Genomic DNA, 27,622 nt, shown 5'->3' with positions numbered 1-27,622 from the left:
TGCTGGTTCAGTCACTCGCGAATACACAGCTGGAGTATCATGAATGGTCACTGCACTTGTCGAGATCGCTCGGATCGCATCACTCGCGAACGATGGTATTTTTGACACGGGAGGGAAAGGGGGAGCAGAAGAACCCGATTGTAGCGAGAATATTGGACCCGAATATCTCGAGACACTCATCAAAGGTACATTGTCAGTGTGTGGTAACTGAGAGAGGATTTGATGTGTAGTTGTTCCAGCTGGAACTGTTATACTGTGTTCCCTCGCCCTGATCTGGTTAGAGAGATGATTGTCTGCTATCGGATAGGCCCTACCTACACTGAAGGAGCTGATATCAAAACATTGCTCTGTTTGATTTACGTGCGATATAGTGTTTGGAAATGGTACATTCTGTGCCCTACTAGCGTTTTCTACCTTAGCTGGTCTACTGGGTGTACTTACAGGAGCTGAATTCGAATACAAACTCTTTGCGGCCTCCAGTCCCTTGCCTGTGCTGACGAGGTGGTTCAGCGGCGCCGAATATGTGCGGTTGAGTTGATCATCACGGACGACATCGTTCACCGCCGGTTGACTGGTAACTGCTGGCGGGGCGAGTGGGGTAGAATGACACGCTGGAAGCAAATTTGCGGCTCCCGTTGTTGGACCTAACGGCGAAATCTCACTCGGTACACCCAAACCACTGGAAGGTAGACCTGCTGCACCGCTGGATTGGTCTTTGGACGCATCGGAATTGATCGCTGCTGCAGATTGGTGGTTTTGCAATCCGGACGTGCTTGGTAGTGTTGTAATTGGTGGCTGCAGCTGGTTGGATGAAATACCCTGCTGTGACGTGGTTCCAGTGGGGGTACGATCCCCAGAATTGGAAGTCAGGGTCACTGGGTGCTTGTCTATCCATCTCTGCACCTTTTCGATGCTTTTGACGCTGCTCCGCCGACTCCGCACGCTCCTTCCGTCTTCGCTTTCCTCCACTTGTGCACGTAGCAAATCGTATTTGCGAGTGATGAAGACCTTCTCCAGTTCGATCTTTTCGGCGATCGCTTTCTCGTTCCTTTCCCGTTCGAGCTGCATGGCTCGCTCCTGAAGCTGCTTCTCCGTTTCTGCCCGTTGCACCATCAGCATTTCGTGGACACGTTTCTCCTCCTCTAGCTGCAGCATCTCTAACTGCAATCGTGCCTCCCGTGCGCTTGCTGTGGTTGAAGCCGACTTAGACATGGAGACGGAGGGGGCTGGGTCCCGGGGAACGCACAATCTGCAGTAAAATGTGCTAGAAGTACCCAGATTGACATCTTGCACACCGGCACATGAATGGTGATACCGTTTTTGGCACCTAGCACAATCGATCATAGAGACCGGGCTGTCTGGCTCCGTGCAGAGAGGGCAATGACAATCCATATTAGACACCTCTCGCTCGCCAAGCGCCGGCTGTTTGCATCCAATTGGATGAAACGGATCGTTGAGAGTATAAAACTCTTGTAGGTTTGTTACGGGCCGGACGTCGAAACCTCTTTAGTCAAACTCGTTTTTACGTTGAGTCAGCTACAAGCTACAAAGATTTTTATTAAACGCATGTTTTAGTTTATAATTTAGGGTTACCTTACAGTTTTAGTTTTTCTTCGTCTAGTTTCCGTCTTTGTAACAATGTTTGTTCGGTGTTTTTTGTTGTCCTGTAGATATTTATGTTTAGTTCACAAAATTCAATATAATTCAATTCTACTTACAATTTTTGCATGGAAATTAGAGAAATACAAATACAAAATTTTCAACAATTTACAGTGTTGGATCTCGCTCCAACGTCGTCGGCCGGCGTCATCGTAGGCTCTTCTACCGCACAACGCAGTGTGCAGAAGCAGCCCATTCAACAGCCAACTCATTGTCACCGCGGCAGCCTGATATTGCGTCGGGCTCCATGCATACAGCAGAGCAGCGCACAGCTGCTATTCATTCTTTGTATTTTGTACCTATCTCTGTAACGTTTGTATGTTCCATCCGTACTAGCAGTCGCCTATAAAAGACGACTGCACAATCTGTACCTATAGTGTGTATCGTCATATCACCACTGAGCAGGAGCACTGCCTCTCAGTGGTGGGAATAAAGTAAAGTTAAATCGTAGTCAAGCGTTGTTTCTTCTCCGCCGCCCGGGGCAATTAAAAGTACACAACGTGGGGCAAGACATCCTGGTCACGGCACCACAATGTTTCGTCCAGCGGTTGATAGGCCCCTAGCGTCCACCCGTCGGATCCTAGCATCCTTTATCGGACCCCTGCGTCCACCCCCGGACCCATGCGTCAATTTGCCGGACCATTGCCGTCCAAACGTCGGACCCCGAGTGTCCACTGCAGGCCGCGAGCATCATCGCCGCCTGTCGAATCTGCCACCGCCGGACCCCCAGCGTCCATCCTTGGGACCCCAGCGTCCAATTGCAGGGCTGAAGAGTCACCCTGTCGAATCGTTCATCCTTGGGACCCCAGCGTCCGCCTGCAGGGCCGAAGCGTCGACCTGCCGAAACCAATTTTCCTACAATCGGACCGCCAGCGTCATCAATCAAACCATCCATAGTCGTCTCAAACAGGAATCAAACACCAGTCCGTGTGAAGTGAATCAAGCAATCAAGCCAACCGTCGTCGTCGCAAATAGGAATCAAACAAGTGACTGGAGATATCCCAATCGAAACCACAGCAGTGTGAAGTGAGACAGCCGATCATCCCTATCAACCCAGTCGCGTGAATGATAACGACAAGCAGAAAAACTACCTGGCCGACTGCGCACATCGTCGTCGTCAACGTCCGAACAACTCAGCCCAGCCGAACGAGCTCCAACGCAGCGTGCCGACTACCTGCAATTGAAAACGGTCGTTTTCGGGCGGGAGTATGTTGGCGCAACACACGAACGGCGTGGTCTAGGCGCCCTCAGTAGCAGCAGCAGCGCAGCGGCACATTCAATTAGGATAGTTTTGCTTGCCCTTTATTTTACTGCTAGCAGCAAGCAGCCCAGCGGCTATTGTAACATTCGCACTGGGCTGCGTGGTGCTAGCCCGTCAGCGCATCGCACATTGTGGCGATGCGCATTCAAAGATTGTCCGTACTATCACTGCCGCTTATAAAAGCGGCAGCGTGATGATTGTAATGTTAGTTGTAAGCAAAGTACCACCACAGAGCAGGAGCACTGCCTCTCTGTGGTGCGCAATAAACCGTAAAGACCAGTAGTCAGAAGTAGTTCTTCCTTCGTCTTGTCCCCGGGGGAAAGAAGACACAACGTAGGGGCCTATCAACCGCTGGACGAAACATTGTGGCTCCCCGACGGGGAATTGAACCCCGGTCTCCCGCGTGACAGGCGGGGATACTGACCACTATACTATCGAGGATTATCATCGTTTCGGGATCCAAGCACCAGCCAACCCAACCGCAGTAAAATTGAGCCATCCATCCACACGACGACGACGACGATCAACCTCTGCACGCACACCCATCCAACCGAGTGATCGTGTGTGCTTTCCTACCTACTTGCGAGCGCATCAAAGCGACGAGATCAGCCAGATCGTACCACAGTGAGCCAGTACATCGACCACCGGCCGAAGCAGGGCAGAGCAAATATAAAAAGTTGGAGGGGTTGTATACTAGACACGACCGCAAGTCTGACGTTGAATAACATCCGTTTATGCATTAGTTTCGAATATTGAATGCTGTATTAAAATTGATAAAGACTGTGATGTGAAATTTTGGTTTGGTTTAGTTTGATTGTAGGCGGCAATTGATAGTGGAGTTTATTATTTATCATTATTTTCGATCCGATTCATTCCTTATGAACTTTGCCGTTCAATTTGAATAGGTCGTAAATTTGCTGTGATTCCTATACAGATACGACCTATTCAAATCGAACGTCAGAACTATTTAAACCTGTGTACTAGCCCAGCACTAGGTTTTCTTGGTTCACCATTTATGGGCAGCCCAGGTACTGGTAGTCGTAACTAGTTTCTCTTTCATTAAACTATGTTGTTGCTCTCGAAATACAGTGAGTCAATTTGCATAATAATTTCAGCGGGCAAACTGTAGTTTGCTAAACCTTTGAATTTCTTTGGATGCTAACAGGTAATTATTTTGCGAAGAAAATTGATGCAGTTTCAAATCCTCTCGCACAATTTCTCTGCTTTTGCAGATTTATATATAGAAATTTAGAATGAACGCGACAAGACTTGTTCCGCGTAGTAGTTGGTTTTAAAATGTTTCCATAAACGAATTTTTCAAAACCATTTAAAAATCTTTACCTATAACAGAATTTCCTTGGTAACCGTTCATTTTATAAGAATTTAAACAGATGCAATCCAACAGATCATTCAAAAATGCAAATGGTTAAGCTTTTGCTAATTGGTGGACTAGAATTACCAATATGTAATTATATAACTAAGAATTTCTAGATATCATACAGTTTTCTTCTGGATTGTGTTGCAAAAATGGGCATAGAAATGTTTAATTTTTGCGTACACAACACACATTAAAATTTGGCTGGGAAATATAAAAGTTGCTACAACAATCTAATATATTTCCACTATTCCGTTTGCAAAGTTTATGCTACGGTTTTAAGACTTAGTCGGTTTTGACATATTTGTGACCCGACGCGTCGTCTAAGAGAATTATTCGTTTCACTCTTGTGAGGAACATTTTTGAAGCCCTTAGAAAGGCTGTTTAATATTATTTGTTGTACAATAATCGTTCAATTGTTGCATGAGGTGAAAATCGGTAGCTATGCCAACCAAATCCAGAACGTCATCGGTGGCGTTGATTCCGATGGGGGTTTTGCGATGGCGATGCTGCGCAAACTCGGGGCAAAAGAAAGCCGTCGTTGTTGTCGCGCACCAGTTTGAACTGGCTGATTGCTCCACAGGTGCCGCGTACAACAATACGTAACAGAACGTAACAGCCGACAACCACCGCGCTCGGCTTGCCAAAGCATACTGATGGAAAACGCAAACGGAGAAACTGGCTAGCTCTTCTTCTATGTGATCCCCTCGACGGACGACGGGTCAAGAAAGAATGATGGAAGATGACTTCTTCTTCTTTTGTTGGGTTCGAGGGACTTTAACCCGAAGGTCATTCGTCCCTACACATAGATGGAAGATGAGAAGAAGCAGTTTGCTTTTATACGGAACAATGGCCTGGCTTCCCCTCTCGAACGTGATTGGTTAAATGTGAGGGGAGTAAAATTCAACGATGCCATACAAATTTATCTGCAATAATTTATTATAGCGGAGTATTAAAATATACTAAAATGATTATTATTAGCCATTTCCAAATCAGTATGTAGGCTTAGGATTAACCAATATTATAATGTTTAGTAAAGATTGACAGAATAAAGTACAAAAGTCATGTATTTTCGACTAAAATTTCTAATAATTACAGATATTTGAAATTCTAAAATTGTTATTGAAATTTGGCAACGCTGGTTAACAATTTCATTTTCCAGCAAACCTTTTAAGAAATTTTAAGCAGATTTATTATGCGCGCATAAGTTTATGCTTTTGTCACCGTATCTTGAATTAAGAATAGATTCGGCATCAAGCGGTTAAAATATTCCCAGTTGTTGCCATGCCCCATTCGCTACCGCACGGGGAAAATGCTAATAAGCCACCGCCGCTGCTGCTAGGTTGCTGGCGGTGCTTGTACCGCGTTCGGCGGTGCTCTCGAAGTAGGTTTCAAGATGTTTGCACTTGCGTTTCTTCAATTTCTAGTGGAATTCGAATCAACTCTTTCGTGGAATTTAAAATTGTAGCCCTAATAAGGGCTGTTTAATTTTGATTTCACAAAACCAAACCGCGTTGCTGCGGTGTCGTCGGCGCCCATCCGCTTCCGAACTGGGGAAATGATCAATTATTCCACCACCGCCGCTGCTGCTCGGTTGTCGTCGGTGCGTCCGTCCGTCTACCGCGTGAGAATGCTGAGCGAAAATGCAAACCGAGCTGTGCTCCTCCGTTTCTGATCCGGTGAACGACTCCGCTCGAGCTGAAGCGCGCGAAGACGGTGCACCGACCACCGCTCTCGGCTTGCCAAAGAACACTAAATGAAATCGCAAACGGAGCAAACTGCACAGCTCTCTGCCGATGCGTTCCCCTCTAGGTGTTGATGAAGAATGAAGGAAGAGGGGAAGAAGAAATAGCTTTTATACTGCCAGGCGCTCGACGGAAAAGTTCAAAACTGCGCTCGAACGTGATTGGTTGGATAAAACATGGGTTCACTTTTCCTAAGTTTTCAATAGTTCGCTGTTGAAAATCAATAGTTGTTATTAATTGACATAATTGCTGGAAATATTTGCGTCTGATCGGTGCTAAAATTTTCAAAATTCGTTCATAAATGACCGAGTTATTAGCGTTCAAAAGCTGACCACTTTTCGTGACGCTGCCGATTTTTGGATTTTCTGAAGTTACACCCCTATATGTTGCCGAAGGACGTTATTCAACGTCAAAACATTCGTTTTGGGCGGGAGTATGTTGGATCTCGCTCCAACGTCGTCGGCCGGCGTCATCGTAGGCTCTTCTACCGCACAACGCAGTGTGCAGAAGCAGCCCATTAGCGCCAGTCACACGGTGCATATATTGATCAATAGTTGGCCGTTTTATGGAAACATTGAATGTATAATATTGTTCAAAAATAGATTGACATCAATCATTCAACTTTTCCCCTATCTTCCGTTTGATCAACCACACAGCAATATTTCCCCTCCATAGCGCATTTTTCTTCAATTTTCTCTACAATATTTCCCCACCTTTAAAATTGCTACATCAATCCTCTCGAAGATTGTTCAAACCATGGGTCAAATTATTCCATGGATCAATTGATTGGTTCAATATTTCCCCTCCAGATCAACCTATCCTTCTTTCAATGCAGCAGCGCGTGAACGAGAGCGTCATCATTGCAGAGCATTCTGCCGTGTTGCCGTATTTTTTAAATTTAAATAAATTTCAATAGCTAAATATATTATACAAAAAAAACTGAATTCAGATGTAATAAATCATCGAACAAAAAAAAACAATTTATGCAGAAGTAATGTAGTAAATTTATGCAAAGTTTATGTAAAGTAATTTATGCAGCTAGGTAAATGTAATGAACCCAACGATTACAATGCATTAGTGATAATAAACAGTTCACAACATTTTTTGTGTAATCTTATAACTCGGTTGGTGTCCCACCGAACTTTGCTAAAAATTACTGGTGCACTGGCGGTTTCTAACACCAGTTAATTAATAATTTGCACATTATGGTGGTAACATGCTTAGCTGCGTTGCCTATAAATTAGAAATACCCCCTTCTGACAAATAACACCCTTCTGTAGTAATTTTGTGTAATGTCGAAATATAAAGGTAATTCAGCAAGACGGCACTGATGGTGTTTCGAGTCCCATCCCATGGGCTGTCCAAAAACTTTTCGTAATAAAAAATATGTAAAATGTTTGATTACATATGTAAAAATGGTAAAGCTTAGAAGAAGAATTAATGTGAATAGAAAATTCATTAAAAACATAAATAAAAATGTGACAGAAATGCATTGTATACATTGGGCATTGGGATCGGTAGGACTGCAAATCAATCGCACACCCACCGACGACGCATTGATTCAATAAAAGGCTTTGCTTTGCTAGCTGTGCACGTATGATAAGCATGCACGGACACTTGTTTTTTTTCTCTTTATGCATTGACTTCTCTCATACTGCCGGGAGATTTTCTCTCTGCTCGAGCCTCGGCTTGATCTATCTTTCGTGAAAGATATTGGATTGATGCTTGGTTTGATCCTCGTGATTTCATCAATAATCCTTGAGAAAGAAATAATTGATGGAATGGTGGAATAAAGGAAACAAGAAAGCGCTGCCAAAAAAACATTTTCAAGCACATGTTGCGCATCGTAAATATTCATTAGATTATTTAGGAATAATATTTAATATTTAACATTAGTTCATCATGTTTTATATCACATCTTTAATGTCCACTAACGCATATGCGATTTTCTAGTTCCTTTAGTATAAAATGCTACAATGCTCAGTATATTTTCGACAGCTTTGTTCTCTTCGTCATGGGGTGTTATCTAAAGTCTGATAAACTGAAAGTTGGCGTCACATTTGGTTTGCCAATCAAACTGTTTACAACTAAGTTTCAACCTATTTGGACGACAAAAAACTCTTATGGCAAAGAGAGAAACACTGCCAATACTACTCAAAGTCACTCTCAAGGCATATAATTTAATCATCGTTCAGTAATCAATCTAGCTATAGATAAACCTGTTAATAACGGATAAAGCAAACATTTTCAATTATAGCCGAAACAATCAAATCAATATGGCAATAACCTCTTATCAGCCTTTGTTTTCCAAACCTCTACTGCTTTACATATTTACTATGACATTAGCAAAAATCAAAACTTGTTCGAACCTAACTATTATTTAATTATTTATTTATTTTTAACTTTAAATTTTGTAAGAGGAAAAAGCCCCTTAGAGTGATTTCCAAATTTACATGTTTGTTGAAGTTCGAACCTAACTGTTAATACTTATTGTTTAAGCTCCATTTCGTATGAAATATTTTGGTTCACCGGTAGAAGTTCATAACTTGTGTTAGAAATTAAAAAAACATTAACCTTCATTAGGAAAAATAGCATGATGAATTAATAAATAGATCCACTATTTACCAATTCATCATACTTATCCGAGAGATTGGGTTGAATAAATAAGAGTTTATGAATGCTTACAAAAAATCGAATATGGCGTGGTAAATAACCAGAATTATCAAAACATTATTTTTTTCATAATCATTAATGGAATTGAATAAGCAAGTGAAATATCGAAATTTGCACTTTTCTAATGATCAAGTCTTTATTTTATTTACAATGCAAAAACGTGACACTTTATTTCTAAAAATTTGCTTTCAAAGCATTCCATAAAATTCAATTGAGCTGGCCACCATGAACGCCGTGAACCACGCGCTGAATGTTGGTGAATTGCTATCTCTTCCTCACTGATGGAATGGTCTTCGCTCAATCTGCTGACTCTTTTACCCTGCTGGATTGATCGAATAAAACAACTCAAGGGGAAAGTATGACAAACTTGGATGATCTTGATGGTTTGGTCAAACTGGATGATAGCGGTGGTTGGATCAATCTTTTGGAGGGGAAATTATTGAAGATATAAACACCAACCTCAATCTCGCTTTTGCAGGTTGGTCAGTATTTATATCAAGATTCAACATTATCATCCATCTTCTTCGCAATAAAAATGCAAGCAATACATTTAGCAATATTTCTATCAATTTGTGTTTCTTGATGAATTTGAAGGAAGGATTGAACCTCTTGGTTGAATCAATTTATTGATAAGTGTAAATGGCACTATTCAACAGCCAACTCATTGTCACCGCGGCAGCCTGATATTGCGTCGGGCTCCATGCATACAGCAGAGCAGCGCACAGCTGCTATTCATTCTTTGTATTTTGTACCTATCTCTGTAACGTTTGTATGTTCCATCCGTACTAGCAGTCGCCTATAAAAGACGACTGCACAATCTGTACCTATAGTGTGTATCGTCATATCACCACTGAGCAGGAGCACTGCCTCTCAGTGGTGGGAATAAAGTAAAGTTAAATCGTAGTCAAGCGTTGTTTCTAACTTGGTCGATCCACCTAGCTCGCTGCGCTCCACGTCTTCTTGTACCGGTCGGATGACTCTCGAGAACCATTTTAGTCGGGTTGCTATCCGACATCCTGATGACGTGACCCGCCCACCGTAGCCTCCCGATTTTCGCGGTATGGACGATGGTTGGTTCTCTCAGCAGCTGATGCAGCTCGTGGTTCATTCGCCTTCTCCAAGTCCCGTCTTCCATCTGCACTCCGCCGTAGATGGTACGCAACACCTTCCGTTCGAAAACTCCAAGGGCGCGTTGGTCCTCTACACGTAGGGTCCAGTTTCGTGCCCATAGAGGACGACCGGTCTAATCAGCGTTTTGTAGATGGTTAACTTCGTGTTACGGCGAACTTTATTCGATCGTAGAGTTCTGCGGAGTCCAAAGTAAGAACGATTTCCTGCCACAATGCGCCTCTGAATTTCTCTGCTGGTGTCGTTGTCGGCGGTCACCAGTGAGCCCAAGTACACGAATTCTTCAACCGCCTCGATTTCATCACCGTCGATATGAATTCGGGGTGGCGGGCGCGGTGATTCCTCCCTGGAGCCCTTTGCCAGCATGTACTTTGTCTTCGACACATTAATGACTAGTCCGATTCGCCTGGCTTCACTCTTTAGTCGGATGTACGTTTCCGCCATCGTCTCAAATTTACGAGCAATAATATCAATATCATCGGCGAAACCAAGCAGCTGAACGGATTTCGTGAAAATCGTCCCACTCGTGTTTATCCCCGCTCTTCTTATTACACCCTCTAAAGCAATGTTGAACAGCAAGCACGAAAGACCATCACTTGAATAACAACTTAATAACAGTGAATTCGGAAAATATTACAATAACAAATTTTGATATTATTTTTTTTGTTTATAGAGACTTTACCCTGAAGGGGCATTCGTCTCTAACTTTGATATTAATATGTTATTGATAATAATCGGAGAGCAGAATTTGCTATGATATCAAACTCGTTACTAACTATAATACTAAGTTATAATACTTATTATATAAAATTATTCGCTTTGTCTCACAAACCCGCCAATAACATGAGGTTCATGTTCATCACATATTCAGCTTTTAATTAATTCTAAGAGATTTGAAGTCGCAAGATAATCGAACTTTAGTAATTTCTAAATTATCAAATACGACGAGCTTTGATTTCAACCTGTAATTTATAAACTGTTATACTTAAATTGTTTTTGGAGCACGTGTGACCTTTGTTTTTTTTTTCAGCATAGAAACTGAAGAATTTTTAGAATGCTTATCAGTTTTGCAGAATTTTTTTGTGATATTGGAAATATTGTACAGATTATTACAATTGTCCTGGAAAGATTGTTTTAATTCCTCCGATTTTTCCCTGGATTCAAGAATTATGTCGAATATTCCTCCTGGATTCTACAAGAATTCCTCCAAAAAATTTGCTATGTCTCCTGAACTTCCTCTGATGATTTCTACAGGACTTTCACCAAAAATGAAATGAAATTGCAATATTTTCCGTCAAACACTCCTTTTATGTTTATCAAATGACTTTGTCATAAAATTCTTCCAAAAATTTGTACAGATTTGGTCATAAACTTTTCCATAAATGACTCCAAACATCTTCCAGAAATTTCTCCGAGAGTTCTTTGACGGAATCTTTCATGGATTTTCAAAGACTCCTCTGGAAATTCCTTCAGAATCCTGCATAGAATCCTTTCAAGGATTTCTTCAGAATTTCCTGTGATCATTAGTCCTGAAGTTCATCTTAAGATTTCTCTGAAAATTTCTTTGAGGATTTCACCATGAGTTTTTCCGAAGGATTTTTCAGGAGTTTTTCAAAAGATTCTGCCAAGAATCCTAATAATTGCTCAGAAGAATTAACTTCGGAATTACTAAGAAAATTGCGCCAGTAGTTCTCTTGAAGACTTCTTCAGAGATATATCGAAAGATTCCTCCAGAACTTCCAAGTGCTTATCCGAAAATTATTTAAAGAATTCTTATAAGAAGTCTTTCAGGAATTTCCTTTTTAACTGAATACAAAAATGGAACAACACAACAAAGGGACAGGTCATAATTGTCGAATTGTTGCTGTGATTTCAAAACTTGTTACTGTTGTGCTATTGCTGATAAGTTGATCAATAGTACAACTGACAACAATAACTAAACTTGTACTTCAACAAAACATGTTATTTATTTCTTATTTAGTTAATGTATATCAATAGCTTGATTATAACAAAATGAGATTGTCCATCAAAATTTGTTATGGAAAAGCTATGGCTTGATAATTTACAATAACAAAACAAGATATAAAAACAGGTTATGTGATTTCGTAGTTATTAGCTTGCTATTCTCCTCTGCTCGGGACGTAACCGACTCCGAACGCTTGGAACACCTCTTGTATTGCGTCTGAACTAGCCATTCTCCGAGTCCACGCGCCACCTCCTCTGCAGGTCCAAGATGATGTGAGTGATAGTCATTGAAACGGCATTCCAGCCAAACTCATCCCTACACATCCTCTGGACAAGATTGTCCGGAGTTTTGTCCTCCCCGCATATGGCAAGCATGTGGTCACACATTATTGTGCGAAAATGCGGGCACACGAATATAACATGTTCCGCTGTTTCTTCTAAACCAGTGGTTTTCAACCGGGGGGAATTCCCCCCTAGGGGGGAATTTCGTCCTCGTAAGGGGGGAATTGACCACCCAATGATATTATTTTATTTTCATCAATATCCACCACTAAAAATTTTCAGTGTATTGTAGTTATTCATTATCAAACGCTTGCTTCCAAGACGTTAATTTATTATATCTAGCGCTTTGAAATCAAAACTTTATGCCAACATGTACTGCAATCATCAAATTCATTTGTATCATACCAACATGCGTTAATTCTCAAAAGGAAATCTTTCTCTGAACTCAAAATTTTTGAAAGTTTTTTTGAACTCAAAACTAAATAGAAGGCTTTTCTTGATTTCCAAGCCAAAACGAACTTTTATATATGGTGAGCAATCTTCAATGATTTTAATAGTTTTAACTGACATTTGCGTACAATTGAACAAAGCTGAATTTCAAATTTCAAGGGAAGCAACCATTTGTGGATTCCCTAAATGCGTTTTTAAGTAAACTGCAAAATTGAACACAAAAAAATTTAAAGCAAACAATTCAATAAGAAACTTTTTTTGAAAATAAACACGTATGTCACCGACCAAAAAACAGTTATGCAGAATTTACTGTTTTGAAACTGTTCGATGAAGGGGGGAATGCGGTTTGGGAAAATTCCAAAGGGGTGCACAGACTGAAAAAGGTTGAAAACCACTGTTCTAAACCAGCACAAACCAGACATTCGGGAGAACCTGCATGTAGATACTGCCGGAAGCAACCATGGCCTGGAAGGACCTACTTCCCCAATGGCGCCTGTTAATCTAACTATCTACCCTCGGGATCAACCTGTGGGTCCACCTTCCTTTGGTGGAATTGTCCCACGCGTGCTGCCATTTGACCAAGGCCAACAATGTGGCAGTCCTGCGTATGCATTTTGTGCCGCGCATTTCGAAGCTTTCCCGACAAGGATACCGATAGCAGGCACCATACCAGTGATGACGTTGATTGCATCGTGTGACACGGTACGATACGCGCACGCAACTCTCAGGTACATCAGCCTATAAGTACTTACCAGCTTATCACGGTAGCTTTCAATACTTAGCGCCGTGCTCCACGCTGGGCCGCAATTATTATGGACGTAGCGACACTAGCCAGAAGCTTGCGCTTATTGGCGTACACCGCAGAGCTATTCATTCGGGACAATGCCAATATAGCTGTGGAGGCTCTTTAACAGGCGTAATCAACGTGGCTACCGAAGGTAAGCTTATGAGTGCAATTGCTCACACTGATCACCGCTTGCTGCTCCGACTTTCGGTTGTTCACAACCATCACCTCAGTTTTGCGGTTAGCCATTTCCAGTTCCTTAGTTCTCAAATTCACTCCTCCACAACCGCGACTGAGTGGGCAGTAGTCAATTCCACTTCTTCGATCGATTCACCGTAGACCTCCAGCGTAATATCGTCAGCGAAGCCACCGATCTCCACTCCCACCGGGAACTTCAGCCTCAACACCTGATCGTACATGACATTCCATAACACCGGATTCAGAGTGGAACCTTGCGGGACTCCTGAGGTTATATGAAAGCACTTCCAATCGTAAACTAGTACTTATCGATTTTGTAGCTTCCGAGAATCTTGTACAAGTACACGGGTATCCCCAGACGCATAGAGGGCATCGGCAATAGCCGTCCAACTGTTCCCTGCCTTTCATAATAGAACCAGGATCTGTCTCTTCCATACTTCAGGGGAAATTCCCTCGTCCAGGTATTTCTCCATAGCAAACCTGAACATCTCGGGAGCCTCTGCAATAGCTACTTTTAAGGCCAGGTTCGGAACTGCTACGCTAAGGGACTTGACTATCACCGCAAGTTCCGCACGGGTGATCCTATCCTCGTCACAAGCCCCAGTCCCCGCCTGTTCTACGAAAGGAGGCCAAGGTCTAGGACCATGATGCGGAAAAGCCTTTTGATGATCTCCTTCATTATCTGTGGAGATAGCTTAGAAGGAGCCATAACACCTCTCGTCTTGGCTATCATGATCCTGTGGCATCACCTAACGGATTCGCATTGGCACGCTGACAGAGATCCACAAAACAGACCTTTTTGCTTGCTCTTATCTCGGTCTTAAGCGCGACTTTAGCAGCGGCGAGCACCACCCGCCGTTCATGCTCGCTGCCACCTAGCCCATAGGAAAGCACGACGCAGGTCCGCAATTGCTTGAGTCCACCAGTAAGCCGGTGGTCTTCCATTCCTCGGGTGGACTCGCCTAGGCATGGTCACATAGCACGTGCACGAGACCACCACTACCAGCTCATCATCGTTCAAATCAAGTAGATTTTACTCACGGAGGAGCGCCTTCCTAAATACTTCTTCTTCGAAGTATGATGTCTTCTACCTGCGAGGGCTTGGCCTTGACCTAGCTGCCTCTTCCTCTACCCGATGCCTACTGCTGTTGTAATCGATACTGTTGCGAACCGCCAGGTGATCGCTGTGAGTGTAGTAGTGTCAACTACTCTTTAGTTCGAACCAGTGTCGCGAAGCATCAGCGTACAAGTCACAAAAAAGCTGATAAACACCAAACTTGTATCACCCTGTCTCTGCGGTTTCTGATTCGCTCTCTCTACAGGGCACCGCACTGTTTTGATTTTGTATGGGATTTTGACGTTTCGTGGCCTTGTTGTTTACAAAATGTCTGTAAGAGTGAAAGAGAAGGAGATAATTTCATGCACTGCCCTGCAGTCGCTAACACCAGAAAAGACAGAATCCCATCATAGTCACCCGGTCACCCTTGTTTTGCTACAATCATCCTGACTTGGATACGGCTCATGTGAGTGTCATGACTCTCTCCGTCGCCTCAAGCAGATGCACGGGCAACAGCATGTAAAACTATGCATGTGTATTATCACAAGCACGGTACTACGTCATAAATCCTATTAGTTTTGCATAGCTCAGTTTAAACGCACACATTGAGCGCACCACGCAGTTCGCCCTGGCTACGGAAAACGCTCTCACTTCGTTCGTTATGCATCGTTGCTCAGAGAGATTGATTCTCTAGCAACCCGCCTGAAGCATACTCAGCAACTGCTATCGCTGCAAAGCTGCGAAGGGTGGAACCCACAACATGTTTGTCATTCCAGGCATGACATGCTATCTGGTTCGTATCACCTTGGGAAGGGTGATTCCAGTAAGCGGTTCAAGTGATTGTCTCGTGATGGTCGCGATTATTCGCAAGACTGGTTCGAACTACTTGTTAGGCAAAGACTACAAAAAATAACGTCAATAATTGACTCCGTACCGTTCCGACTAAAGGTACCCTTGGTACCGACATTAGCCAGGTTGACATCTAGCATGGCCAGTGTCTCTAGCAGGATCTGATCCCGCGGGTTCGTGAAACGGCTTCCCAATTCCACAACCCAGGCATTGAAATCACCTGCTATTACAACCGGCCGGGCCTTTGCCCAGTCAACATGATCGTCACACAGTCCAGTATCTGCGTGAACTGCTCGATCGATCACCGCAAATGCGCATAGCAGCTGAAGAAGAAGACCCCATTTAATCTGACGACCACGAACCCCTCACAGACACCAACTTCTGGACAGGGTATTTACCTGACGTCCATATCGCCGCCATTTTTCCGCGACAAAATTGTCGTTGTCGGCGGGTACTCGGTGTGGGTCTGAAAAGTTCCGATATGATGACGATATCCGTTCCCACTCAGAAACTGCCTGACAAAGCAGTTACTGAGCTGCGTCACAGTAGTTCAGGATCAGCTGCGTTTCCTGCACTGTGATTTGTCCGCTACGGCTTCCAGAAACCTGAAGTGATCCTCCGATGGCTCGAACAAGGTCAGTTGGCACACTGACCAGTCCACTTTGAGCTTCACTACTCTATCGAATTTATTTGCGACCGACACAGGTAGCTGTACCAAGACTACCTGTGTCTCTGTCGGGCCCTTCCGTAGCCGAATGGTTGTGGTGGCCACCTGAACCTCGCACTGTTGCCGCAGTGCCATGACGAGCTCTTCCTCTGCGGTGATCTGATCTAGGTGCTTCATCTTCAGAGTCGCTTCTTGCGTATCACGCTTGAGCTCGAGGATCATTTCACCTGTACGAGTACGTCTAATACTGCGAACGTCGGCTCCCAGATCTACGAGCTTGGTGTCGCTTCGCATCGCCTTCAAGACGTCCGAGTACTGTTGCGTCTTGATGGCGAGCGCGTCGCCTTTCTCGCGCATGGCACCTACTCTTTTACGCCTTGATTTGACGTTCCTGGCTTCCTCGACCTACGGCTTTATCTTCTTCTTCTTCTTCTGCTCTACCTTCGTCCAAGGCCCCCTCCCCCTTTGTTTGCCCTACTCTGTAGTAGCTGAGGGCCTAACAATGGTCGCAACTCCTTGCTTCCATCCTTCCGGGTGGGGCCAGCCTTTTCAGGCCCACCCTTCCCAGCTTTCCGGGACGACTGGCCGGGGTCCGACTTGCCGGTATTGCTGCCAACCTTCGGGGTTATTATCCTTCACGCCTTGCGGGCACCGCCATACAGCTCCTCACCTGACGGCTGCCTCACCCGCTTCTGCGAGTGCTTATCATGAGCAGAAGCATCCACCTGCGAAAGCAAAGGCCTCCTTCTGGGCAGACTTCGTAACCTTAGCTTTCACCGGTTCCGCCGCTGCTGCAGTCTTCACAACTCTCACGTGATCCGGCTTGGCATCGTCCATCGACTTACGAAGCCGCAACAGGGCCGTTTTCAGGTCCTTACTAATGTTGGACTTCGTGGACGCAAAGTCGATGATCGTTGATTGCCCTCAACAACCACGCTCCGTCCAGTATCTCCACCGGCTGGCTTGACGGGGAGTGGATCGGAGCTCCCACATCGGAGCTGCGAACTGGAATTAGTAGTCTTATCTGAGCCGGCGACTACGCGGCTGACTCGCTAGCGTGAGGGGGCGTTCGTCAGACCCCAGGACTGTAATCTCTGCTGTCCGGAAAGGGCAACAGAGTAACACAACTCTTAGCTTTGTCATCAATCTAACAGTAGAAGCATGAGGTAGAAACTTGTGAGGACCAGAGCTATGTTAGACGCTCCTTGTGGTCAGCCCAAGCACTGGAGTGCAATATAGAATTTATTATTTTCATCACACAATCCTTAATTTCTGCAGGACCGTAGGGCTCAGTTTTACTTCGAGCATCAGCCGGACCCTTGAAAGTATGCAATGCATATAGTTAAATGCAAATTTCCATTGTACGAAGCTGTTAAACGGTAATGGTGTCCTGAATCCTGTCGTAGCTGATTTGCAAATTGGGTTTATGAGCATGAAACACGGCATGGGTTCACCCTGGCGTCCAATTCGCATGGCTCGGATTGCCTGGATAATTCCATGCAATGCCAGTCTGACCAACAGGAAGCGGAAGTGGGCGATATTTTCTATCACTTCTACTGCAGCAGTTCCCTGCTTGGTACTGCATGGGTGCGGTGTAATGCTGACGTGACTAACTGCGCTATCCAACCGGCCAGGAAGCAAAAATGCAATCGCACCTAGTTCTACTCCATCGTAAGGGAAGGTATTACTATAGGAGGGTGCTAAAGGTTTTCCTGAATATATTGGGGAGCGTGGAGTAAAAATGTTTGTCTTAATCAGGAAAACTTTATAAAATTATATATTTTTTAAAGCATTGAGCTTATTTTGTATTACTTTTCATTTTCGGAACAGTTCTTTGAATTTGGAATTCTGTGGGAGCCCTACAACTATAAGCTATATAGGGTGATTTGCATAACTGCTCTACGAGAGACAGCAACTAATGTGAAGAAGCACAAGAAAAATGATTATGCTTCCTTTTTCCATACATGTATGTGCCAACATACATAGTTTTCAAATGCTAGATCGCACTCCCTCGATGACTCACAGACTGTTTTCCTCGGTTGAAAATTAATTTCCGAGTAGGATAACAAGTAAAAGCGTGAGCTACTGGCTACTCTGCACGTGTAGGCAAACATAAAAGTAATTAGATTTTTTTTTTCGAGTCAGCCAATTTGGTAGGCAAACACTGCGCCACTTGTACAGTGATTGAGTAAAAACCACATTTCATAAAAAAAAAATGTGGTTTCTATCAAACATGTGAATCTTGCATTGAATTACCAAGCGTTCTGCTCGTTCTAGGTCCACGCGAGCCTTGCAGCCGACAGTGAACTCTTTTGTGATGGGGTTTTCCGAATCAAGACTACCATTCGTGCATCTGTGTACGATGTTTCAACTTCTGTTATGGAAGTTTTAAATGACAAGCAGACACACTAAAGCGTACCGACTAACGACAACATGCCAGTCGTCGTAGATGGGGAATACCACACATATGTTGCAGATGAGGACCATAAAGTGTATTGAATGCGACGGTTTGCTCGCGTGTAACGAATTCCAGTTCCATGTTTATGGGAAGTAATAGCTGAAATGTTCATGTGGTTCACGTTACTGCCCTACTAGTTACTATGAGTAAGCTTGGAAATACCTAAGTCACATTTGCATACATTGATTTTTGAATGAAACTGATTGAAGCATTCTCTGAAAAAACTATATGCCATTCGAATATAGAAAGATTATTTATTTATTTATTTATTTATAAATTACTAATTATAATAACATAAATAATCGCCTAATGATTCTCAAAGTATATGTTACTATTACTAAAACAAACACAATTGTACCAATTACCCAACACTAAAATATACATTATTGTTTTGGCAAACATATTGTAACATTAAATCTCACTCAAATTTCTTAAACAGTATGCTTTAAAATACCTGACGTCCAACACATCTCTCAACATACAAGTGGTAGTTGAATCGATGAAGAAAGGGAAAGTTAACCCAACCAGCCTTAAAAGGATATGCCGAGGATAGTTGCCCAGTGCAACAGCATTTATGGCTGACATAACATGTGCCCGCAAACAAACAGTCCTCCTGTGGTTGCAGCCCGAGTGTTGTGTTGCGACATTCCTTCGCGGGTTGTCACCAGAGCTCATTGTCAACTACCCCAAGTCGCGGACAATATAATGTGTCCACTACTCAAAAGTTCAACCCACCGTGATATGTATGAAATCAATAAATTTTCTTGATAAGCCAAGCCCATTATTTATGAAAGGCCATCCTGTATGTACGCCGAAGTGGATTCCTACCAAATTGAAAGTCACCCACTTGCTCGGATGCAATTGCCTTAAAAAAACCGTCAGCTCTTGCCATTATTGTGACCTAATGGAATGAAATTTTGGCCAGTGATCTCACCTCATGCTCACACTTTATAGAAGTTGCACGAGCACGATAAAATTTAATCAAAGTGAATCCCGTCCAATTATCACTCTTTCACGCGTGCAATCATCAACAGCGGTCAGATCACTTGAACTGTATGGGTGTCACAAGCGTCCAAAATTGTTTTTATGCATAGTGACGTCGTCTTTGTATGACACAGTTCTTAGTGCTCGGAATGGAAGTGCATCTGCATTTACACCCTAGACGTAGGTATTAGATCTTCCATGGGTTCGATGGGACTTGATATCGCCGAAGACGACGAAAGATATCATTCGCTTTACTATGTTGCAATTTGAACTTTTGGCACCACATCAACTGAAACAGGAGGCTAAAATATAGGAGTTGTCTTGCCCTGACTTCATGAATACCAGTGGAGCTAACAAAGCTACATAATAAATGCCAACCCAACCGTCATCAGCAGCGAGGTTCGGAGTGATGCTCATTGAAGCAGAAATAAAATAAATTGTAATTTATGAGCCGCGCTTTGTATGGCATATTGTTTCAGAATTGTGACAAGATACTGAATACCTTGACTGTCCGCATGTTAAAGATGCTGCTACAGAAAAATGCGTGAATAGAATTGCATGAATGCTGTTCATAGGCTCATTCATTGTAACATATCATTATTTTTACCTTTTTACTACAGTGGGAGTTATCAGGTATCAGTAGGTCGGCTCTAGAGGCACGTTCTCCTCCATTTGGGAAATTTGTGCCATCGCCATGAACACGAGCCTATTCATCATTTACCTGACGGAGAAGGGAAGGAAAAAGGATAGGACAGGGGAAAGGACAGGGAAGGGAATAGGATCGTCATACACGCAAAAGCGTACCACAATGGGTTCACATAGCGTCCTGAAAAGGACACTGTAATAACGCATAAGCGTACCACAATGGGTTCAAACAGCGCCCTGAGAAGGGCACTGTGATAACGCATAAAGCGTACAGAAAGCCTATAGTTCTTTACCACAGCGGGTCAAGAACAGCAGAACGTCCTGAAGATTCAGGTTTCTGAAGTCAGTTTCAATTAATAAGTGTTTTCCGAGTACTCGGAAACGCAGTTGCGCAAAAACTGGACAGTTACATATTAAATGATACGAAGTTCCATAATCGGAATTACAGCTATCACAGGCAAATTCGCTATGTAATAGCTGAGTCGGCGGTGGCCAGTCAATGCTTTGACCAGCATGCTGCAATTCTGCTTTGACAGATTTGTTAGATACTTTGCAACCCCTAGAGATGGCTCAGTACAATACAATTTTTTTTGACGACATGATTCCAAACTATTCCAGTATTGTTTGTGCTGAATGGCAGCCCAGGTGTCAATCTGAAGCTTTACCCAACACTTGGATACCGGAATAGCTGGCTCAGGGCCAATGAAGTCATGTGATGCTCCAGTGCGAGCTAACTCATCAGCCAATTCATTTCCAGCGATGGAAGAATGGCCAGGTATCCATACAAGGTGAACAGCGTTTGCTGAATTCAGCTTCTCGATTTGAGTTCGACAAGCGATAATTATCTTCGACCTGGAGTTGGCCGAAGCAAGTGCTTTAATAGCAGCCTGGCTATCTGAACAGAAGTATATTACTTTGCCCATTACGTGCTGCTGAAGTGCTGAATGCACTCCGCACATAAGAGCAAAGATTTCGGCCTGAAAAACGGTGCAGCGTCTACCAAGCGAGTAAGACTGATGCAGCCTTAGCTCACGAGAATAAACACCAGCACCTGCTCGACCTTCGAGAAGGGAGCCATCAGTGTAACATACGATGCCGTCTGAAATACTTCTCTCCAGATAACCAGATGTCCACTCTTCCCGGGAATTGAGCGACATGTTCCTAAAAAGGCGCACACAAATCATGATAAACCGTGAATGACACGCGAGCTTCGCAGATTAAAGACTAAGAAAAGGGCTGCACTCAAGAACTACTCTAAATATCGCACGCTTCCCTTGCGAGAGCACTACTTACGACTGAACTCCGTATACAAAACCAAAGTTCGGAACAGCTTTAGGCGTTACAACTTTAGTATCCAGCGAAACCTAAAAGTGCGACCCAAGTATTTTTGGAGGTATGTTCATACTCAACGGCATGAATCCGGCTTCCCTTCAACTATGACCTTTAACGGTGAAGTCGCCTCAGATCCCGCAAAAGTTAGCCAACTTTTCGCCATCAAATTTGCGAACACTTTTTCTGACGAACGTGTTTCGAACGACCAAGTGAATCAGGCTGCTTCCAATGTTCCATTGGAGGTTGGTAACAACATGCATTCACTGAACATTGACGACGCAATGATATCTGCAGCCGCATCGCAATTAAAATCGTCGTCTAATCTCGGTCCAGACGGTATCCCGTCTATTTTCGTCAAGAAATTCATCGACCATCTTCTTGTTCCTCTTCGGCACGTGTTCAACTTGTCCCTTTCGAGCGGGGTGTTCCCGCCCATATGGAAAGTTGCCATTATGTTTCCTGTCCACAAAAAAGGTGACCGGAAGGACGTGAATAATTACCGAGGCATATCATCTCTGTGTGCTATTTCCAAGTTATTCGAACTAGCAGTTCTGGATCCTCTGTTATTTCACTGTAAGCAGTACCTGAGCGATGACCAGCATGGCTTCATCTCGGGAAGATCAACCACTACAAATCTTTTGTGCCTCACATCTCACGTCACAGAAGGATTCGCGGCATCTACTCAAACGGACGTCATCTACACTGATCTCTCTGCGGCATTCGACAAACTCAACCACTCCATCGCAGTCGCTAAATTAGAAAGATTAGGAATTAGCGGAAATATTCTGCGATGGTTCGAGTCGTACCTGATCAACCGAAGATTCACCGTAGCAGTCGAAGGCTTTTGTTCTAAGGAGTTCGTCGCCTCCTCCGGTATTCCTCAAGGAAGTCATTTGGGACCACTAATATTCCTCCTGTACTTCAATGATGTAAACCGAGTGCTGAAATGTCCCCGTCTGTCCTACGCAGATGACCTGAAGGTTTACTTGAGAATACGTTGCCCTTCCGATGCAGCTCGGCTTCAGCAAGATCTGAACAACTTCGACCAATGGTGTACCTTAAACTGCATGGTCGTTAACCCAGAAAAATGCTCCATTATAACTTTCGCTCGAATCCGTAACCCCGTCATCTTCAATTACAAGCTTCGCGATAAAGTAATCCAACGTGTGGATCGCATAAAGGATCTCGGTGTTATCCTAGACGATAAGCTGCAGTTTAATTGCCATGTTTCGTACATCGTGGAAAAAGCGTCTCGTACATTGGGGTTCATCTTTCGTATCGCTAAAGACTTCACCAGTGTATACTGCCTCAAATCACTCTATTGCTCGTTGGTTCGATCAATACTTGAGTACTGCTCGGTTGTATGGCATCCTTATTACCAAAATGGGATTGAGAGGATCGAGTCCGTCCAGCGCCGCTTCCTCCGTTACGCTCTTCGCCGTCTGCCTTGGCGTGATCCTCATAGGCTACCCAACTACATAAGTCGATGTCGATTGATTCATCTGGACACACTTCAAGTACGCAGGAACGTCTCTAGGTCACTATTCATAGCAGATGTTTTACAGGGTCGGATTCACTGCTCCGCTATCCTAGAAGCTGTCAATCTAAACGTTCGTCCCAGGGCGCTTCGAAATAATTCTATGTTACGACTACCTTTTCGGCGCACCAATTACGGCCTAAACAGCGCACTATTGGGCATTCAGCGAACTTTCAACAGGGTGGCATCAGTGTTTGATTTTAATTTAAGTCGTGAAAATGTTCGTCGTAGCTTTTTCTCTTTTTTCTCTAGTTCGGATAACGATTAGTAACAAACTTTTCATGTTTTTTTTTGTACAAATGTATTTGTCTAGTTTAAGTTTTATTCAACCATTGGGACCATTATTGTCTGTTGGTGTTGTCAAATAAATAAATAAATAAATAAATAAATAAGGGAAATTCGTGGGAAATGTCCGATATGGAAAATTACAAGCAATTGTAAGATCACTTGGAGCAATGACATCTTTGTCACAATTCACCAAAAGTGGAAACATCGAGGTTCGTGTTGAACTGCGGTTCACAGGAGTTTCCTCTAGTAAACCGAATGCCCATAGGCGGCAAGTGCAAGAAAGTGCTTCTTGTTTGAGATGAATGTGTAGTGGGGCAACGTCAAAGAGAACTTTGAGCGCTGCCGTGGGAGTTGAAGAGAACGCTTCAGACATCACCATTAAGCGCATCCTTTGGAGATGGCCTAACTTTGATTGGATCATTCTCATTTCGCCCTTTTGCCACCACACAAGACATCCATAGGCCAATATTGGACGAATAACAGTTGTGTAAATCCATTTGATATACTTGGGTTTTAGACCCAAGTTGTACCAAAAGTTCGCCGGCATTGCCCGAAGGCCATACAAGCTTTCTTGATTTTGAACTCAATATGAGGTGTCCAGGAAAGCTTGGAATCAAGAATGACTGCAACGTACTTTACCTGTTCAATCACATTGATTGCAGAATCAAAGAGACGCAAGGGTCGAACACCATAACGGTTTCGCTTTTCCGTGAAAAGAACAATGGATGTTTTACTCAGATTTATCGAAAGGCCACATTTGTGACACCAACCCCCAACTACCTCAAGGGCGCTTTGCATCAGGTCGAAAAGGGTGCTGATGCACATACCGATTAAAAATGTTAGGTAGTCGTTGGAAAAACCATAAGTAGGAACCCGAGCAAAGTCCAACAACAAAATTACAGCAAATCGAAAACATGATTTGTATTCAGCAACAAATTGATATCACATTTTGATATAATTTTATCTTTACTTAATTTGATTTCAAATTCTGCTGTCGGTTTGCTGTCATTTTAAATTAATGTAAATATTTAGTGTTACAATAGTTTTTAAATCTTTTAGTAAACTATGTAAAGTAATTCTAGGAATATATCATTAGTGCAATTGTATTATTGCATTTAGGATTTTATATCAACCGAAAAACTCTACATTTGACGATTTTTTAATTTTCTTGCGCTGATAACGAAAACAGTTATCAATTTGCTATCACTGATAGCGGAATGGTTTTCAATTTGCTGTCACAGGTACATTTTTCTGCTCTCATTTTTGATGTTTTAACCGTTAAAACGACCAAAACGACAACAACCTGAGTTATCAAAATTTGCAATATCACAACATCAAAATTAGTTTTCAATTTGCTATCAGACTTTGCTCGGGAAAACCGCTATTATTGAGTTGCCTCAATAGCGTATCTGCTACGAAATTCCTCAAAAGCAGTGACAAGACTCCCCCTTGGGGGCATCCACAAACACTCAATTTCCTAATCCCTGCTAGACGCAATGTCGAGAAGAGATATCGGTTTTTGAGCATTTGATGAATTCAATTGGAAATCATTGGAGATATACCATGACTCCGTGTGGCTTCCAATATGGCATCGAAAGGCACGTTGTCAAAGGCACCCTCGATATCTAAGAAAACACCCAAGCAGGATTGCTTTTGAGCGAATGCCTTCTCGATATTGTAAACAACTTGGTGTAAAAGAGTCACAGTGGACTTTCCAGATTGGTAAGCATGTTGGTTCACACGAAGAGGCACATTGGCCAGATGAACATCACGGATGTGATGATCGACAATGCGTTCAAAGCATTTCAGAAGAAAAGAGATCAAACTGATAGGTTTGAAGCTCTTTGCTTCTTCATACGACGCGCGACCCACCTTCGGAATAAACTTTATAGTAATATCCCGCCAGGATTTGGGAATATACCCTGTAGCAAAACTGCAAACAAGTAGTTTTTTTAAAACATGTTTGAAATGGTCAAATCCCTTCTGAAGCAAAATAGGATAAATCCCATCTGCCCCAGGAGATTTGAAAGAAGCAAAGCTATTAAGTGCCCATTCAATCGATTCTAAAGTTATGATACTCCGAGCCGAAGCCAAAGAATCATAACTATAAGAAAAGACATCATGTTCATCCGAAGATGTAATATCCACACATCCAGGGAAGTGTGTACTGAATAAACATTCCAAAATTTCCTCATCAGAGGAAGTGAAACCACCATTTAGCAAACGAAGTTCGTTCACTTGAAAATCCTTAGATTTTGCAAGGATTTTGTTCAATCGACTGGCTTCACTGAGACTGGAAACATTTGTACAAAGGTTTTTCCAGCCGGATCGTTCAGCAAACCGAACAGATTTCTGGTAGGCCTTGTGAGCCGAACTGAAAGCCTCCGATCCAGCCGAACGTCGTCTGTTCCAACTCTTTCCACATTGTTTCCTGAGCTTCGCCAGATCAGAGTTCCACCAGGGGGTTCCCCTTCACAGATCGAAGAAGGCAAGCTTCAAAAGCTTCCATGATGAAGGCCGTTGTAGTATCAACGGCATCATCTAAATCACTTGGATTGCCAATGGATGGTGAGTATCCATGAAATTTGGCTGCAACCAAATCGGTAAAGAGATCCCAGTTGGTTGACCGGGGGTTCTTGAAATGCATAGTTTGCTAAGTAACATTCACATGTTCAAACAAGATGTAGCGATGGTCAGATAAAGATTCTTCATCTGACACATGCCAATTGGTCATCTCGTGACTAATTCTGCTAGAGCAAAGTGTTATGTCTAACACTTCCTCTCTAGCAGATACCATGAAGGTTGGGCGGTTGCCTATGTTAAGTAATCCGAGATCTGTACTACTCAAGTAGTCCATCAAACTGGAGCCCCTCAAATTGATGTCTGAGCTGCCCCAGATTATATGGTGAGCATTAGCATCACTACCAACAATTAGCGGAAGGCCTTTTGAAGTGCAGTATGCAATGACTTGCTTGAAAGCATCCGTAGGGGATGGTTCATCATGCGGTAAATAAACCGAACAATAAACGTATTTCCTGTTGAGGTTTCCAACAGATACAACGATTCCGTTGTTGACATGCACTCATGCTCGAGGCATGACACACGAGTTTGCTATTTCATTTTTACTGAAAGTGGCAAACACCGGATTCACAAGGTTTCCTAGATAGAAATTCCCCTTACGAAAGTAAGGTTCTTGAACTAAGGCCACTTGGGTTGTACCATTTTGCATAAGTCTACAAAGATTGATGGTTGCTGTTCTTTTGTGCTGAAGATTGATCTGAGCTATCCTAACCGTAGCCACTACCATTTAAATGTTCGAAAAAGATGTAGTGATTGTCAGATAAAGATTCTTCATCTGACACATATCAATTGGTCAGATCGTCACTAATTCTACTAGAGCAAAGTGTTATGTCTAACACTTCCTTTCTAGCAGATACACCTCGTCCTTTTTTTACGTCCATGCTTGGTTAAGCGATAAAAAATTCTACCGCCAAGACAATGAGCAAACTCCACATTTTTATATTTTTTAAAACATCTCCATGGTTAGGAGAAGTGACCAAAAATATAAAAATGTCTATTTAGATCATTATTTTGGCACTAGAATTTTATTTCGCTAAACCAATAGTGGACGTAAAATAAGGTTTAGGTGTACCATGAAGGTTGGGCGATTGCCTATGTTAAATAATCCAAGATCTGTATTACTTGTAAGAACACCATCAAACTGGAGCCTCTCAAGTTAATATCTTAGCTACCCCAGATGATATGGTGAGCATTAGAATCACTGTCAACAATTAGCGGAAGGCCTTTTAAAGCGCAGTATGTCATGACCTGTATGAAAGCATCCATAGGGGATGGTTTATCATGTGGTAAATAAACTGAACAATAGACGTATTTCCTGTTGAGGTTTCCAATGGATACATCACACATCAATTGACACAGCATATACATCTCTGGTAGCTGATTCAGAGACGAGCGTAGCAACGATTGTGTTGTTGACAAGAACACAGGCTCGAGGCATGACACGCGAGTTTACACATTTTATTTTTACTGAAAGTAGCAAGGTTTCTTAGATAAAAAATCCCCTTACGAAAGTAAGGTTCTTGGACTAAGGCCACTTGGGCTGCACCATTTTGCATAAGTCTACAAAGATTGATGGTTGCTGTTCTTTTATGCTGGAGATTTATCTGAGCTATCCTAATCGTAGCCACTGCCCAAACTAGGTAAGATTAAACTCTTCGCAATAACAGCACAATAAAGAACAGCAGCAATAAAACCAGATCGGTAT

General features: G+C 43.0%; 1 non-coding gene across 1 annotated transcript; it reads right to left on the bottom strand.

Annotated features, from left to right (window-relative positions):
* Positions 1–3,289: 3,289 nt before the first annotated feature.
* On the bottom strand, positions 3,290–3,361 carry Trnad-guc (transfer RNA aspartic acid (anticodon GUC)). Its single transcript has one exon. It is a non-coding gene; the product is annotated as a tRNA-Asp (tRNA).
* Between the last annotated feature and the right edge of the window lie 24,261 nt (positions 3,362–27,622).

This window comes from Aedes albopictus, chromosome 3 (assembly GCF_035046485.1).
Source record: "Aedes albopictus strain Foshan chromosome 3, AalbF5, whole genome shotgun sequence".
In the NCBI taxonomy this organism is placed as follows: domain Eukaryota; kingdom Metazoa; phylum Arthropoda; class Insecta; order Diptera; family Culicidae; genus Aedes; species Aedes albopictus.
This window is presented reverse-complemented; position numbering and strand designations above follow the sequence as displayed.